Raw genomic sequence first — 17,413 nt, 5'->3', positions numbered from 1 at the left:
ATTTTATTTTTAATTTAATTTAATTTGATTTTTTTAATTAGCTAGGAGGAGAAGTGAGGGGAGAGTCTGTAGCGGAGGTAGGAGTAAGGAGACAAGTTCCTCCCACAATAGATAAGATGCCCACTACCCTAGCAATGAAAGACACCCTAAGAGTTAATTCTGATCAACCTAAAGGGGGGGAAGATATATTCCTTTATATAATATTAATAATAAAATAGAGCAGGGTAAAAAAAAACCCTTTCCCAGATTACCTCAAGCCTCGTGATCAGAGGCAGCTGACTGTTAAGAATGAGAAAAAAAAAACAAACTCAGGACTAGACAAGGATAACTGAAATAGACAGTTATGCAAATCTACTATCCACTGTATATTGTAGGGGTGGCTAAAGGAGGAAGGGAAGTTGAGCAGAGACACTCTCAGTGAGAGTCCACACTGAGTCAGAATTCATCCCCAAAATAATTCCCAAATGTGTATCAGTGAATTAAAAAAAGCGCACTGTTTGGTGGTGTGGGGGCTGGGGCCTGTGGCTTTGGAAGCTGTAGGATTAAGGAAGAAAGGATGACAAGAATGAGAAAAAGAAAAAAAAGAAAGAGAGAGAAAAAAGAAAAAGATAAGAAAAAGAACAGTCATAAAAGGGCAGTGAAAGGAAAGGGTTTTTTTAATGTATTTATTTTTAATTATTTAATTAGCTATGCGGGGTGAGGTGGGGGGGTTGGCTACTTAGAAAGAAAAAAGGCTAGAGGTTTCAGAAGGGTATAGACTTAGAATGAATGATACTCCCTGGTGGGAAAGGAATTTGGTAAAGACAGAAGCTCAGCAGTGGAGCCTGCTAGGAGCTGGTCCCCAGGGACTGGTTATGGGGGGGGGAGGGGAAGAGGTGTGCTTAATAATTAAAGGAAAGAATTTTTCCCCTTTTTTCTACTCTATTTCTTAACCCAAATTAAGTTATAGTCACCTCCTTGATGTCACCACTAGGACCCCTTATTGACTGGCCTACTAAAGGCAGAAAATCCTATCATTTCCAGAAGATGTGGTCAGAGCTCAAGCCACTAGCAGCTTCTCAGTCCGCCATCTTCTGGGAACCCGCCTCTTTCGTCTGTGTGTTTTCTATACTTCCCTTTCTCCCCTTTCTATTCCTACAATTTATACTGTACAGTAGATTTGCATAATTGTTTATTCTTGCTTTACATTTTTTTCTGTCTCTTTCTTTTTTTATTATTTGGTTGGTATTTTTTCTTGGACTGGAGATGTTGTTTGGCTAAATGGTATTGGTTGAACTGCATAAATCCTTGCTTCAGTTACTCTTGCTGCAATTACTGTCCATTATCACCATTATTCTTCAACGCAGTCTTAAAAGTTCTTGTCATAATAATCAGGCAAGAGAAAGAAATAAAACGAATACAGATTGAAATGGAAGAAGTCAAGCTCTCACTATTAACATATCATATGAGAGTATATATAGAAAAACCTTAAAAATCCAGCAGAAAACTACTGGAAGTTATTAGGCAACATAGCAAGGTGTCAGGATTAAAAAAAAATCAATGAACAAAAATCAGTGGCATTTCTTTATGCAAACACTAAATCTGAAAAAGATATCCAGATATCACTCCCATTCACTGCTGCAGCAAAAACAATAAAATACCTAGGAATAAACCTGGCCAAAGAAGTAAAAGACTTGTATACTGAAAACTATGAGGAAAATATAAATATAAATTGATACCAAGAAATGGAAAGACATCCCATGCTCATGGATTGGAAGAATTAATATTATCAAAATGAATATTCTCCCCAGAGCCATATACAAATTTAACATAATACCCACCAAAGTTCCACCAAGCTTCTTTAAGAAAATATAACATAAACTGCAATCATTTATCTGGAACCATAAAACACCCAGAATTGCCAAAATAATCTTGAGGAAAAGAAACAGAAATGGAGGCATCACATGCCCAGATCTCAAACTATATTATAAGGCCATCATCATCAAAACAGCCTGGTATTGGAACAAAAATAGGCACACAGACCAGTGGAACAGAATTGAAAGCCCAAAACTAGACCCCCATTCCTATGGACATCTAATTTTTGATAAGGGGGCCCAAAGTATTAAGAAGGCTCTCTTCCATAAATGATGCTGAGAAAACTGGGTCAAAACATGCAGAAGAATGAAACTGAACCACCTTATCTCACCAGAAACAAAAATCAACTCCAAATAGGTAAAGGACAAGGATATTACACCAGAAGCTATAAAATACTTAGAGGAAAACACTGGTTGAACACTTTCCCACCTAAACCTCAAGGACATTTTTGATGATACAAACCCAACTGCAATGAAGACTAAAGCAGAAAAAAATAAACGGGACTACAAATTGAAAAACCTCTGCACAGCCAAAGAAACTGTCACACAAACAGAGACCCCTCAGAGAACTGGAGATCTTCACATGCCATACAACAGACAAGAGACTAATGACCAAAATATACAAACAGCTCAGCAAACTTAGCAACAAAAAAATGACCCCATCCAAAAATAGTTTGAGGATATGAACAGAACATTAACTACAGAAGAGATCCAAAAGGCTAACAAACACATGAAAAACTGTTCCAGGTCCCTGATTGTCAGATAAATGCAAATAAAGACAACACTTAGATACCACCTCACCTCTATGAGAATGGCATACATCAAAAAAGACAGCAGCAACAAATGCTGGAGAGGCTGTGGGTACAGAGGAACCCTTCTGAACTGTGGGTGGGAATGTAAACTGGTCCAGCCTCTGTGGAGAGCAGTCCGGAGAACTCTCACAATACTAGACATGGGCCTTCCATATGACCCAGTAATTCCTCTCCTGGGGATATACCCCAAGGACTCCATAACACCCAACCAAAAAGATATATGTACACCTATGTTCATAGCAGCACAGTTCATAATCGCTAAAACCTGGAAGGAACACAGGTGCCCAACAATGGATGAGTGGCTGAGAAAGCTGTGGTACATATACACAATAGAATACTACCCAGCTATTAAGAACAGTGAACCCACCTTCTCTGACCCATCTTGTATGGAGCTAGAAGGAATTATGTTAAGTGAGCTAAGTCCGAAAGATAAACTCATAAACAGAAGTTGAGAAAGAAGATCAGAAAGGGAAACTAAAAGCATGATTTGACTAAATCTGGAGTAGAGCATCAAAGTAAAATCCCTGGGATGAGGCTGAAGATGGATATTCAGCTTTCCAGGGCGGCAGGGGTGCCTGGAGGGGTGGGAGGGTTGGTGGGATACAGCACAGTCTTTTGGTGGTGGGAATGGTGTTTATGTACACTCCTATTAATTTTAGTCATATAAATCACTATTTAATTAATATGAGAGTGGAAAAATTGATTCTATGTCTCAAACTCTTTAAACTGAGTCTGTTTAATACATAGGCTGAGTCTTTGATATGTTGACTCTCTCAAAAGCCTAGACCAGGGAGAACAAAAGCAACTGGTGGCATAATTATATACAAATAATGGCAAAGGATATAAATTATGGTGATGTTGGGTATTATACAGTAAATCCTAACAAAGGGATTTTTCAAAGTTAACCCAATTACCAAACAATGTGATTATAACAATAATTATCTATTATCTTAATCCCTAAGACAGCAGAAACCTCACATTTACACTATAGAGCCTGTATTTCACCCAGTCTTGGAATCTCTAGGGTCGGGCACACTTTCCTGCATTTTTCTCTCAATTCATACCAAATAACATTGCATCCGCCGATCCCAACCTAATCAACGCAACGAGTGCCACCTCAGCATGCTTCACTTTAGACTATGTCCAGAGACTTCAGGTGTGGAATGAAATCCTTCAGCTTCATTACTCAGGTGAGACCTTTCCTTTCATAGTATTCTCTAATTCCATTCCAGGAGGACCTGTCAATGCCCATGTTCAGTGGGGAAGCAATTACAGAAACCAGACCTTCCACCTTCTGCATCCCACAATGACCTGGCAGGCTGGGGGTGTAGATTGACTTGTCATCGCCCATGTTCAGTGGAGAAGCAGCTACAGAAGCCAGAATTCCTACCTTCTGCTCCCCATAAGTAACCTTGATCCATAATCCCAGTGGGGGAGAAGTGATAGGATGAAGGTAAGAGGACTCTGCACTCCAGCTCCTCCAGTACCCAGAGAGAGAGAGAGAGAGAAGGAGAGAGAGATATGGAGGTAGCTATGATGTCATTAGTGGTTTAGAGGGAGAGGATTGAATCAGAAATAGAGTGGGCAACTATGGATAAATGTGGAAAGATGTTGTAGAGAAGATGGTTGGCTCTTGTCTAAACTTTATGGGAACTGTGGTGGATTACAGTGGGGAGAGTAAAGATTCAGAACTCTGGCGGTGGGAATGATGTGCATTCAAACCCCTGTCAACATGTAATTCTGTGATATAAAAAAGAAAAAAGAAAGAAAAAGAATTGCCAGAAAAGAAAAATAAAAAGAGAAGGTAGTAAGAGACAGAGATGAGCACTACATATTGATAGGAGGATCAAGCCAACAAAAAGACATAGCCATCATCTATCTATACACTTTCAACAGAGGTCCACCCAAATATATAAAACAAGTTCTAACTGGCCTCAAAGGAGACATCAAAAGCTAAACAATAATGGTAGGAGATCTTAATATACTACTCACAGCAAGAGATAGACCATCAGGACAAAAAACATCAGCAAGGAAATATTGGCAATAAATGTAATAGATGAGATAAACTGACATACTTTCACCCCAAAAGTAATGAATAGACATTCTACTCAGGTACACATGAAATGTGCTCAAGAATTGACCATATGTTAGGACACAAAGATAGCCTTAATAATTATGTGGTTATTTAAATCATAAAAATATCATTTCTGGGGCAATATAAACAACATAATATTTATGTAAAAAACTTTCACACCTGAGGCTCTGAGGCCCCAGGTTCAACCAGAGGACTACCATAAGCCAGAACTGAGAAGTGTTCTGAGTTTTGACTCCCAGTAACTTTACGTATGCTTATTTCTCATTAAAACAGAAAATAAAATACATTTTAAATGTACCTTTTCTGAGGGTCAGGTAGTAGTGCGCCTAGTTGAGTACACATGTTGCCATGTACAAGCCCCCAGTCCCCACCTGCATAGGGAAAGCTTCATAAGCAGTAAAGCAGTGCTGCAGGTGTCTCTCTCCATCTCTATATACCCCTTCCCTATCAATTTCTGTCTCTTATGAAATAAATAAAATAGTTTAATTATCTTTTCTGACCATGAGGCATGACGTTAGAAATCAATCACAGAGAGAAAAATAAGAAATACCCCCAAATATGGAGACTAAACAATATGCTTCTGAAAACAGCAGAGACACCAAAAAAAATTAAAAGAGAACTTAAAAATTACTTGTAATTACTTACAATGGAAATGAGATCCTATGGGACATGACAAAACTAGTCCTAAGAGGGAAGTTTATATTAATATAGCCCCATATTAACAAAAAGGAAAGAAGTCAAATAAGTTATTTAATATCGCAAGTGATCCAACTAGTAAAGGAACAACAAAAAGACCCAAACTCAGTAAATGGAGGGAAATGGTTAAAATAAGGGTAGTAATTAATAAAATGGGAACCAGAAGGATGATTCAAAAGTTTAATAAAACCAAGAATGGTTCTTCAAAGAGAAATAAAATAGATGAGCTACTGACTACACTTACCAGGAAAAAAGAGAGAAGGCTATGATAAAATAATTAGAGAAGTGAAATTGCATTTGATAATGGGAAGATACAAAGAATCATATGAGGAAACTATAAACATCTCTATGCAGATAAATTGGACAACCCAGATGAAATGGATGCATTTTTAGAATCATGCCACTTACCAAGTTTGACCCAAGAGGATATAGGGGAGTGAAAGCGTATTGCAGACACCACTCACAAGGAGCTGTGAGATTGCATCCATGTGTCAAGTACTGTACTGTAATTCAGTAACCCCAATAAAGAAAGAAAAAAAAGGTAAGTGGTAAATTTCACACATTTTGACTATGGCACACTTCTACATAATCTATGAGGAAGTCCTAACGAAATTTTAAAGTACATTAAACTGAATGAAAGTAAAATACAATAATTTTAAATAAGTAGCTACTTAATGCTATGCTGAGAGGGAAATTTATTACATTAAATGTTTATACTGGAGGATATGAAATATTTCAAAGCATTAATCAGAAAACTCAGCTAAGAAAACTGAATTAAAATTAAGCAAACATAGTATTATTAAAAACAACAGCAGAAATTAATGAAATGAAAAATAAAAGATTAAATTTTACTCAGCTGAGTTTGCAAAATTTTAACTACACTGACCAAAAAAAAAAGAATATATGTTACTAGTATAAAGAATGAAAGGGAAGCTAATATTACAAACTCTGCATAAATCAAAAAGCTAGTAAGATGATATTATGAAATTATCTACTGGCATAAACTTGATAAACAAGATGAAAGAAACTCTTTCTTCCAAGAGTACAAACTACCATGAATTACTCAATTTGAAAAAACAGATAATTTAGAATACATACAGAACTACTAAGAAAATGGAAGTATTAATTTAAACATCACAAAAATAATGAAAAAACTCTAAGCCAGCGTGATGTTACTGGAGAACCCAACAAACATTTAAGCAGGAAATCTAACCATAAATGGCATTATGCAAAGTGGGATGTTACAGAGAGACATTTACTCTATGATATCACTTATTTGTGGAATTGAAAAAGGTAAACTCTTTGCAAAATAGAATAATATTGTAGTTGCCAGAGCCAGGATGAGAATGTGGGTGGATAGGTATTGGGGGTTTAGAGAGGTGCTGCTTTATTATTATTATTATTATTATTTTGTTTTATTTATAAAAAGGAAACACTGGCAAAACCATAGGATAAGAGGGGTACAACTCCACAAAATTCCCACCACCAGAACTCCTTATTCCATCCCCTCCCTTGATAGCTTTCCTATTCTTTAACCCTCTGGGATATGGACCCAAGGTCATTGTGGGATGCAGATGGTGTAATTCTGTAATTGCTTCTTTGCTGAACATGGGCATTGACTGGTTGATTCATACTCCCAGCCTGCCTCTCTCTTTCCCTTGTGTGGTAGGGTTCTGGGGACTCGGAGCTCCAGGACACATTGGTGGAGTTGTCTGTCCAGTCTGGTTGGCATCATGCTAGCATCTGGAACCTGGTGGCTGAAAAGAGAGTCATCATATAAATCAAAACAAATTGTTGACTAATCATGAACCTAAAGGCTGGAGTAGAGCAGATGAAGAGTTGGTGGGAGGGGGGGTGTCTCTGTTTTGTAGATAGCTAATAGGCATATTTCAGTTATATTCCAAAAGGCCTGTGGCTATACTGGTTTTTATTTTTTTTTTCCTGAGCCTAAAATCTGATATGCAGGTGGATCCAAGTTATTGTCTGGAGAGATAATGCTCCTCTCTCCATTGTTACTGGTCATCTCTATCAGGAATAACACAATAGACCTGCTTTTAGGCCCCCATAGGACCTTGCTCTCAACTTGGATCAACAGCAGCAGAGAATGTTCCATCCCCTAAAGAGAGTCTGGACAACATACTCTATGCTACACCTGAGGAAGATGGGTCCTGATATTGGGGCAGCTTGGAATGTTCCTACTCATGACCACAGAATGTGAGCTTAGATCTACAGGGATGCAGAGGTCACATAGGCTCCGATTCTGAATATGGGCCCTAGATCACATCAAATCGATGGGGTTTACAGTCAACAATATTTATACACCTTCCCCATATTAGGGAGCTACTCTCTTCCCTGATCCAGCTTTCTGTCCCTTTTCTAGCCATGAGAGTTACTGTTTCAAGTTTTTCAACTACTAGATCAGTTTTGGAGTTGTACTTCAAAGAAAAAAATGATTGTAACTAACAGTCCTTAAGATACTTAAGAGTTGTATGGTCCCCTAGGGAAAGAAAGAAACAGACTGGGGGTATGGATCAACATGTCAATGCTCATGCTCAGTGGAGAAGCAGCTACAGAAGCCAGAACTCCTACCTTCTGCTCCCCATAAACAACCTTGATCCATACTGAAGTGGGGGAGAAGTGATAGAATGAAGATAAGAGGACGCTGCACTCCAGCTCCATCAGCACCCAGAGAGAGAAGGAAAAGGAGAGGGACATATGGCGGTAGCTATGATGTGGCTCAGAGGGAGAGAGAGGATTGAATCAGAAATAGAGTGGGTAACTATGTATAAATGTGGACAGATAGTTGTAGAGAAGATAGTTGGTCCATATCTACAACTTTAAGGGAACAGTGGTGGATTGCAGTGGGGAGAGTGAAGATTCAGAACACTGGTGGTGTAAATGGTGTGGATTCAAAGCCCTGTCGACCTGCAATTCTGTAATATAAAAATTAAAAAAAAAGAAACCAGAGTTGTTAAGAGGCTAGATTTTTTTTTGTTTTTAATTTAGGAAATGGGAACAAGATTTTTTTCCCATTAGGGTTATCCCTGGGGCTTGGTAGCTGCATGATGAATCCGCTGATCTTGGTGCTCATTTCTTCCTCTTTTTTTTTTTTTCCTTTTTTGATAGCACAGAAAGAAATTGAGAGGAAAGGAAGAGATAGAAGAGAGAGACACCTGCAGCACTTGCTTCACAGCTCATGAAACTTAGCCCGTGCAGGTGGGGAGCAGAAGCTCAAACCTGGGTTCTTATGCATGGTAACATGCCCCTTGGAATATACCTAAAATAGACCTACTAGCTTTTCCAAATAGGAGACCCCAAATCTCATCTGCTATATTCTTTCGTTTAGGTTCCTGATTATTTAACAAGTTGTTCTGCTTTATATCTGAATGCTTTTCAGACATCAAGTTCCAGATGCTACCATGACACCAATCTGACTTAGCTAGACAGAATACCTCACCAATGTGTCCTGGAATCCCACCTCTCCAGACCCCTGCCCCACTAGGGAAAGAGAGAGTCAGGCTGGGAGTATGAATTGACCTGCCAACATCCATGTCCAGTGGAGAAGCAATTTCAGAAGCCAGACCTTCTACCTTCTTTCTGAACCACATAATGATACCAGGTCCATACTCCCAGAGGGATACAGAATAGGAAAACTTTCAAGGAAGAGGAGAGGATAGGGAGTTCTGGTGGTGGGAACTGTATGGAATTGTACCTCTTATCCTATGGTCATGTCAATATTTCAATTTCATAAATAAATAAAAAGGAAAAAATGAAGTTATTTTGTTTGCAAATTACTTCATATTCTACATAGAAAATCCTCACTTAATACATAAACTTCCAGGGCATACTTAGAAGTGAATTTAGCAGTACTGTAAGATACAAGATCAGCATACAGAATCCAAGTTATTTCTATATACTACCAGTAAACATACAAAGAAATTAGCCATTACAATAGAATTTACAGTTCCTAAAAGAAATGCTTAGGTCTCAGCAACAGATCTACAAATGACCCCATCCAAAATATGGGTAGAGGATATGAACAGAATATTCACCAAAGAAGAGATACAAAAGGCCAAGAAACATGGAAAAAATGCTCCAAGTCATGAAAAAATGCTCCAAGTCACTGATGGTCAGAGAAATGCAAATTAAAACAATGAGATACCACTTTGCTCCTGTGAGAATATCATACATCAGAAAAGGTAGCAGAAACAAATGCTGGAGAGGTTGTGGGGACAAAGGAACCCTCCTGCACTACTGCTGGGAATGTAAATTAGTCCAAACCCTGTGGAAAGCAGTCTGGAGAATTCTCAAAAGGCTAGAAGAGGACCTACCCTATGACCTGACATTTCCTCTCCTGGGGATATAGCCTAAGAGACCAAACATACTCAGCCAAAAAGATTCGTATATACCTATGTTCATAGCAGCATAATTTATAATATCCCAAACCTGGAAGCAATCCAGATGTCCAACAAGAGATGAGTAGGTGAGCAACTTGTGGAATACTACTCAGCTATTAAAAATGGTGAATTCACCTTCTTCACTTCATCTTGGATAAAGCTTGTATTAATCATGTTAAGTGAGATCTGCCAGTAAAAGAAGAGTGACTATGGGGTGATCTCACTCATAGAGTTTGAAAAAGAAGAACAGAAGGGAACATACAAAGCAGAACTTAGACTGGAGTTGGTGTATTGCACCAAAGTAAAAGACTCTGGCGTGGGGGAAGGGTTCAGGTCCTGGAACATGGTGGCAGAGGAGGACCTAGAGGGGACTGAATTGTTATGTGGGAAAACTGAGAAATGTCACACATGTAAAAATTATTGTACTTTACTGTTGACTGTAAACTATTAAATTAATCCTACAATAAAGAAATTAAAAAATACTTAGATGTAAATCCCACATAACATACTTTACTAAAAACAGCAAAACACCTATGAAAGAAAAGGCTTATTTTAATGGAGAGTCATACTTCACATGGATCAGAAGACTCAACATAGTGATAATAATAATAATTATTATTATCTTCCCCATAATAATGTACAGGTTTATATATCTTGATCAAAATCCTAGCAAAGTGGACAGGTGGTGGTGAACCATGTAGAGAGCAAATGTAACCATAGGTATCTTTCTGTATGTCTCTCTATCTCTCTACCTCATCCTCTGTCAAAAAGAAAATCAAAAAATAAAAGATCTTAACAACCTAACAAAATTATTCTAGTATTCATATGTAATGGTAAAGGAACTATAGTTGACAGAAAATGGAAAAGAAGAACAAAACTGGATGAATAAGCACTCATGATTTCAAAACTGAACACAATAGCAGTCAAGACTATGTGATACTGTTATTCATAATGGGATAAGCATCTTGATCAATTGAACAGAAAAAAAAAGCCCCCACAAAAATATGGCTCATTTTATCTATTTATCTACTGTTTTAAAAATGCCTATATTTAAAATGTATTGTTATTATGAGAGTAGATAGAAGATAGATCGGAGCATTGTTCAGCTCTGGCATAAAATGGCGACTTGGATTGAAATTGAGACTTTGTCCTTCCAAGTGGACACTCTACTATTGAATCACCTCCCCAACCACTTCTTTTTTTTTTCTTTTGAATCTCTGGGTTTTCTTTCTTTTATTTACAAGATTAAAAAAATTTTGATTAACAGTGGTTTATACCATTATAAATAAGTTTCACATGACACCCTCCTCCAAAGTTTTGTGTCCCTATTCTCCCAACTATAATCAACATAGTTCTCACAAAGTCATAGAGACTTCTTTTTTTTTTTTCAGGTTCATTTGTTTCAGTTCACTAGATTCCACATATGGATGAAAACAATCAGTTTCAATTGGTGTCTTTTTTTTCTCTTCTGTTTGCAGTATCGTACATGATCATCAAACTACTCCTAGAATGCTCATACAAGTTACTGAAAATTCAAATCCCTGGGAGAATTTTCCCCTGGGGAATTTGCTCTAGGTCAGGGTGGGGCTGCCTGGTACAAGGTGCACCCACACTGGGAAGGTTCAACAACACAGAAGCCTTTCTCCAGACCATCAAATAGTGTCTTTTAGCTCTCATTTCACTAAGCACAATCTTACCTCCAGTTCCATTCATCTTGTCCTAAGTGCACAACACCACCATTTTGACTGCAAGATTCTATCCCATAACCTCTTTTTTCTTTTCCTTTCTATTTTAGTATATAGAACATAGAGAAACTGAGAGGGGAGGGTGACACAGGGAGAGAGAAAGATAGACACTGTTTGTAAAGCATCCCTTCCTGCAGGAGAGTCTCAAACCCAGTTTTTTTTTTTTCTCTCCAGGGTTACCTCTGGGGCTCAGTGCCTGCATTACAAATCCACTGCTCCTAGAGGCTATTTTTTCCCGTTTGTTGCCCTTGTTGTTTATTGTTATTGTTATTATTTTTGTTGCTGTTGCTGGATAAGACAGAGAGAAATCAAGAGAGGAGGAGAAGACAGTTAAGGGAAGAGAAAGACACCTGCAGACCTGCTTTACCACCTGTGAAGTGACCTCCCTACAGGTGGGGAACTGGGGGCTTAAAACAGGTTAATGTATACTTAGCCTGCTGCGCTACCACCCCAATTCCCTCCCATAACTTTTTAATTCCGTCATCTGCTGATGAAAATTTTGCCTGCATCCACTCGTTGGCCTTTGGCTATTGTGAATAATGCAGCTATGAACATGGGAGTACATGTCCCTTCAAATTAGTGTTTTAATAGCTTGTGGATAAATACCTAAGAGCAGTATGCTTGTTTAAAAAAGATTATTTGGCTTTATTTGTTCACTCTCTTTTCAGCCACTAGGTTTCAGATGCCAGCCAGACTTTCCTGGACAGACAACCCCAACAATGTGTCCTGGAGCTCCACTTCCCCAGAGCCCCACCCCACTATGGAAAGAGAGAGGCTGGCTGGGAGTATGGATTGACCTATCAACACCCATGTTCAGCGGGGAAGCAATTACGGAAGCCAGACCTTCAACCTTCTGCATCCCACAATGACCTTGGGTGCATACTCCCAGAGAGTTAAAGAATAGGAAAGCTATCAGGGGAGGGGATGGGATACAGAGTTCTGGTGGTGGGAATTGTGTGGAGTTGTACCACTCTCATCCTATGGTTTTGTCAGTGTTTCATTTTTATAAATAAAATTTAAAAAAAATTTTAAAGTAACTCTATTTTTATTTGCTGAATAATTTCCCATACTATTCTCCATAATGTCTACACCAGTCTACATTCTCCCCAGCTATGTAATGTGTAAGAGTTTCTCTTTCTGGACATTTTTGTTCAACATTTACCACTTCATTTGTTGATGTAGGCAGGCCATTCTCACAGGTATGGGGTAGAATCTCAATGTGTTTTTTTTATATTTATTTATTTTCCCTTTTGTTGTCCTTATTGTTTTTATTGTTGTTGTAGTTATTATTGTTGTTATTATTGATGTCACTGTTAGGTCAGAGAGAAATGGAGAGAGGAGAAGAGAAGAGGACAGAGAGGGGGAGAGAAAGACACCTACAGACCTGCTTCACCCTCAGGGGCAGGTGGGGAGCTGGGGGCTCGAACAGGGATCCTTATGCAGGTCCTTGCACTTTGCGCCATGTGTGCTTAACCCACTGCACTACTGCCCTCAATGTGGTTTTAATCTGCATTTCTCTAATGATAAGTGAAGTGGAGCATTTGCTATATATGACCTTTATTACATAGAGGGAGTTTCCTTCTATTTCCAGTTTCTGAATGATCTTTGTCATTGATCGATGATGGATTTAGTCTAAGGTATCTCTTCTTTTTTTTTTTTCTTTTTTTAATTTATTTTTTATTTTTTATTTAAGAAAGGATTAATTAACAAAACCACAGGGTAGTAGGAGGGGTACAATTCCACACAATTCCCACCACCTAATCTCCATTTCCCACCCCCTCCCCTGATAGCTTTCCCATTCTCTATCCCTCTGGGAGCATGGACCCAGGGTCATTGTGGGTTGCAGATCTCTTCTATGTCTCTCTGCCATATGAAGAAATATTAAGGTGCTGACTCCATCAAACCAGGAAGAAAATTCTAAAAATAACCTGACTAAGCTCTCACCCTAATCTCCAGGTCTTCAGAACTGTGACAAAATGTTTTTTTTTATTTTTTAAGTCACCCAGTCTAGTAATTTCTATAGCTGTCTAAACCAACAAATATGAGCTTAGTAACAACACAGAGAAAGGAATCTTAAAATATCAGAAAGGTAGAACTTATAAAGAGCAAAATATGGTTAATTAAAATCAAATAGACTTCTTTTCCCTATCAAATTTTCTAATTATGTTTATAGGTAAATCAAAAATTACAAATGTGTTTAATGTATGAAAAGGAAATATTTGACAATCATGTAAGAGAATGAAATGTATTATTGTCTTCATTTTAAAAATAACAGCATTATTAAGACATGATTCACATACCATATGCTGGAGAATGTAATTAAAAATAACATTTTTTGCCAACCCCCCAAATTTCTACACAAAACTGGAAGACAGAAAAAAAAACCCGTTTTATTATTGGATAAGCATTAAGGCAGAATGTGGTGCATATCACAGGTGATCTGCTAGGACTGCAAAGACAGAGAGAAACTGCTTGCATATATATATATATATATATATATATATATATGTATAGATATATACTCCACAATATACATTTTCTGAAGATAAATGGTGACTATTCCTCAAGCAAGAACCTACTATAACCATTTGCAACACATAATTTATCCTAAGTTCACCCTGTAATTCGTATAGCTGTTTGTCAACTACATTTAAAAAGGAAAATCAATTATGTATATATTTATGAAAGGAGGTAAGTTTGTAAGCTGAAGCCAAACATGAGCTAAAATTTTGTATTTATCCTCCCACACAAAAAAGAGGAAGATATGGGTACTAACTTCAGGAATGGTTGCATTTCAAAGACACGTCTCCCAAGTTTTCAGATAAACATTTTTGTCTTGCAAAAGTTACTAAAGGCTTATTTGCTTTTTAAAAGATCTATATGCAAATCATATGGGGCAGAACATGAATTCAGGATTTTCAGTTTAGTTTAGTTTTTATAAATGTTCTAAAAGAAGAAAGAGGGTCAGATATTTGTGCCAGACAAAATTGATTTTTTCTTGTTTTTGATGTCTACATGTATACATCTGACTCACTCATTTAGAGTATGCATTTTGATAGCTTTTAGTGTGTTATAGTAATTCGCTGTTACTGTGATCAATTTGAAAAACTTTCATCCTGTGAGAGAAGCCAGTTAGTTACCTATTAGCAATTACTCTTTATTTCCCTGAATTTCCTGCTTCCAGAGAGAGGTGAAAATTCTCTGTCTCTATAGGTTTGGATAGTCTAAACATTTATTTTTATAAAATAAATTGTGAAGAGAATTAAAGGTCAATATGGCTGAATAGGGTAAATAGGGTAACTCCATTGTTCTCTCCAGAGACAACAAATGTACAGTAGAATCTGGATAAATCTGAAAACCTAGATAAAGAGGGTGTGCTGTTACTAATCCCTGCATACCAGCCCTGCAAGCTTCCTTTTGCAACATTGCAGAAGGAATCAGAAAGTTTTAGGGTATAAATTAAGGTCAGAACGAACAGTAAATCCTGTTAAGGCAGTCACTACCTTACCTTTCTGGGTGAGGAGAGGAATGGCATCATATCTAAACTCAAACTCTAGGGCACCAAGATTACACACCTTATTCACCAGTGGTATTGCTGAGGTTTCGGTGCCCATCCAATCAGAAGATTGGTATCTGGTCCAGTGGGACCAGATACCCCTTGCCAGATTCTGGCTCTGCTACTACACACTTGCTACACACTGGTTTGAACCATTCCAACTCTTGTTATTTCAGGATTCTGTGGTTTCACAGCACTCCCTTTGGGCCCCACATATTTACTTCCCCCACAACCACAGCAGGAAGCTTTGAGCCTTAGTCAGGCTCTACCTTTCTGTCTCTTCAAAGGATTCTCCACAACCCCTAACAGACGCCAAGTTCTGAGTTTCTAACACAAGAGCCTAGATGAGAATGTAGCAGGATACAGTGCTTACTGGAACCACTCCACAATTTCCAGAATCTAGACTTGGTAGTTATGTCTCTATAGGAAGATCTGCTTCATTTTGTGGTTGCTATCATACCCCATTCAGGTAGGTTCTAGCTGCTGACACAAGAAACTAGATTAGCTGTGCCCTGGGCACTGTCCCTACTAGGGATCCCAAGAAAACAGAAGCAATTTGCATATCTCTGGAGGGTGGTATTAATTCAATATATTTTCTTACATCTCACCCCATCTTGGCATACAGTCCTGGGGACTAGCACCAGTCAACACTATCTATTTTCACAACCTTTATGCAAAGCAGTTTAAGACTGGCCAGAAGCCTTCAGAGTCTTGGCTCTGCATACTTCCAATGCTTTGCCAAGCCCAATTGCCACCTTCCTATAACTGAGGTCTACTTGGGATAGAGAGATCAGCAGACTCATTTCAGATCCAATAAAATAGCCTTGCATATGAACACTAAGGGGGCAGGCTGTTACACTACAGGTCTGTAGACATCATAGATTTATCTCAACAAATTACAACTGGAAATCAGCAGTCTTGTAAATTATTTCACCAACTGCCCTGCTTTTCCTACCTCTATTTTTCTGGAGGGAGGTTGGCTATCCCTTTTGGGGATGCTTCTCACCTGCAGCAGGACTCTTCATGAGTGGTGAAACAGGGCTGTGGGTGTCTTTCTCTCCCTCTCACCTTCTCCCCTCTTAAAAAATGGCCACCAGAGGGAGAAGGAGGGAGGGAGGAAAGGAGGGAGAGAGAGAGGGAGAGAGAGAAAGAGAGACAGAGAGATAGAGAGACCTGCAGCCCTATTTCACTGCTATGAAAAGAAAAAATCGGTCACCAGGAACCATAGATTTATAGAGCCGGTATGAAGTCCGAGAAATAAGCTGGTGGCATAAAAAAAGGAAAAAAAATGGAAAGGAAAGATAAATCAAAGAATAAGAGGCTCATGGAATACAATTACTATACAGAAGTTATATTTTGATATAAAGCTATAAACATTAAGACCAAAGTAACAGAAATAAACTGCAAGAACACCCAAGGTGCACTTCAGGGGAAAAAAAAAAAGAAAGGAAAGAAAAAGTAAACAACTCTCATGGCCAGTGAAATAGCTCACTCGGACAGTGTGCTGATTTGCCATATATGCAACCCAGGTTCAAGCTCAGCATACTCCAAAGAAGCTTTAGCACTATGGTCTCTTTCAGTCTGTGTGTCTGTCTACAAGTTAAAAAAAAATCTCTCTTTAATTCTCAGTTTCACTCCATGTCAATGGTTTGAAGTCAACAATCAAAAGGTAGAGTAGTGGGATGGGTTAAGAAACAGGGAGTCGGGCAGTAGCACAGTGGGTTAAGCACACGTGGCGCCAAGCACAAGAACTGGCATAAGGATCCCGGTTCAAGGCCCCAGCTCCCCACCTGCAGGGGAGTCACATCACAAGCGGTGAAGCAAGTCTGCAGGTGTCTTTCTCTCCCCCTCTGCGTTCCCCTTCTCTCTTCATCTCTCTCGGTCCTACCCAACAATGACGACATCAACAACAACAATAATAACTACAACAATAATAACAACAAGGACAACAAAAGGGAATAAATAAATAAATAAATATTTAAAAAAAGAAAGCAAATACCTGTTTTCTGTCTTTAGGAAACTCATTTGAAATTCAGTAACAAATCTGAGGTCAAGGTGACAAGTTGAAAAGCAATCATCCAGGCTGAGGGACGCTTTAGAAGAGATGAGCAGAAAAGATACAACTGACTTCTTTATGAACAAAAAGGCAATAAATTACATTATGTAATGATATGGTCATGATACTTTATTCTAAGAAGAAAATGGAACACTAACATTCACAAAATGAGAGAGCATCTAAATATATAAAGCAGGCCTCAA

General features: G+C 38.3%; 1 non-coding gene across 1 annotated transcript; it reads right to left on the bottom strand.

Annotated features, from left to right (window-relative positions):
• Positions 1-11,319: 11,319 nt before the first annotated feature.
• Positions 11,320-11,506, bottom strand: LOC132536071 (small Cajal body-specific RNA 16). Its single transcript, XR_009547752.1, has one exon. It is a non-coding gene; the product is annotated as a small Cajal body-specific RNA 16 (non-coding RNA).
• Between the last annotated feature and the right edge of the window lie 5,907 nt (positions 11,507-17,413).

Source organism: Erinaceus europaeus, chromosome X, assembly GCF_950295315.1.
Source record: "Erinaceus europaeus chromosome X, mEriEur2.1, whole genome shotgun sequence".
In the NCBI taxonomy this organism is placed as follows: Eukaryota; Metazoa; Chordata; class Mammalia; order Eulipotyphla; family Erinaceidae; genus Erinaceus; species Erinaceus europaeus.
This window is presented reverse-complemented; position numbering and strand designations above follow the sequence as displayed.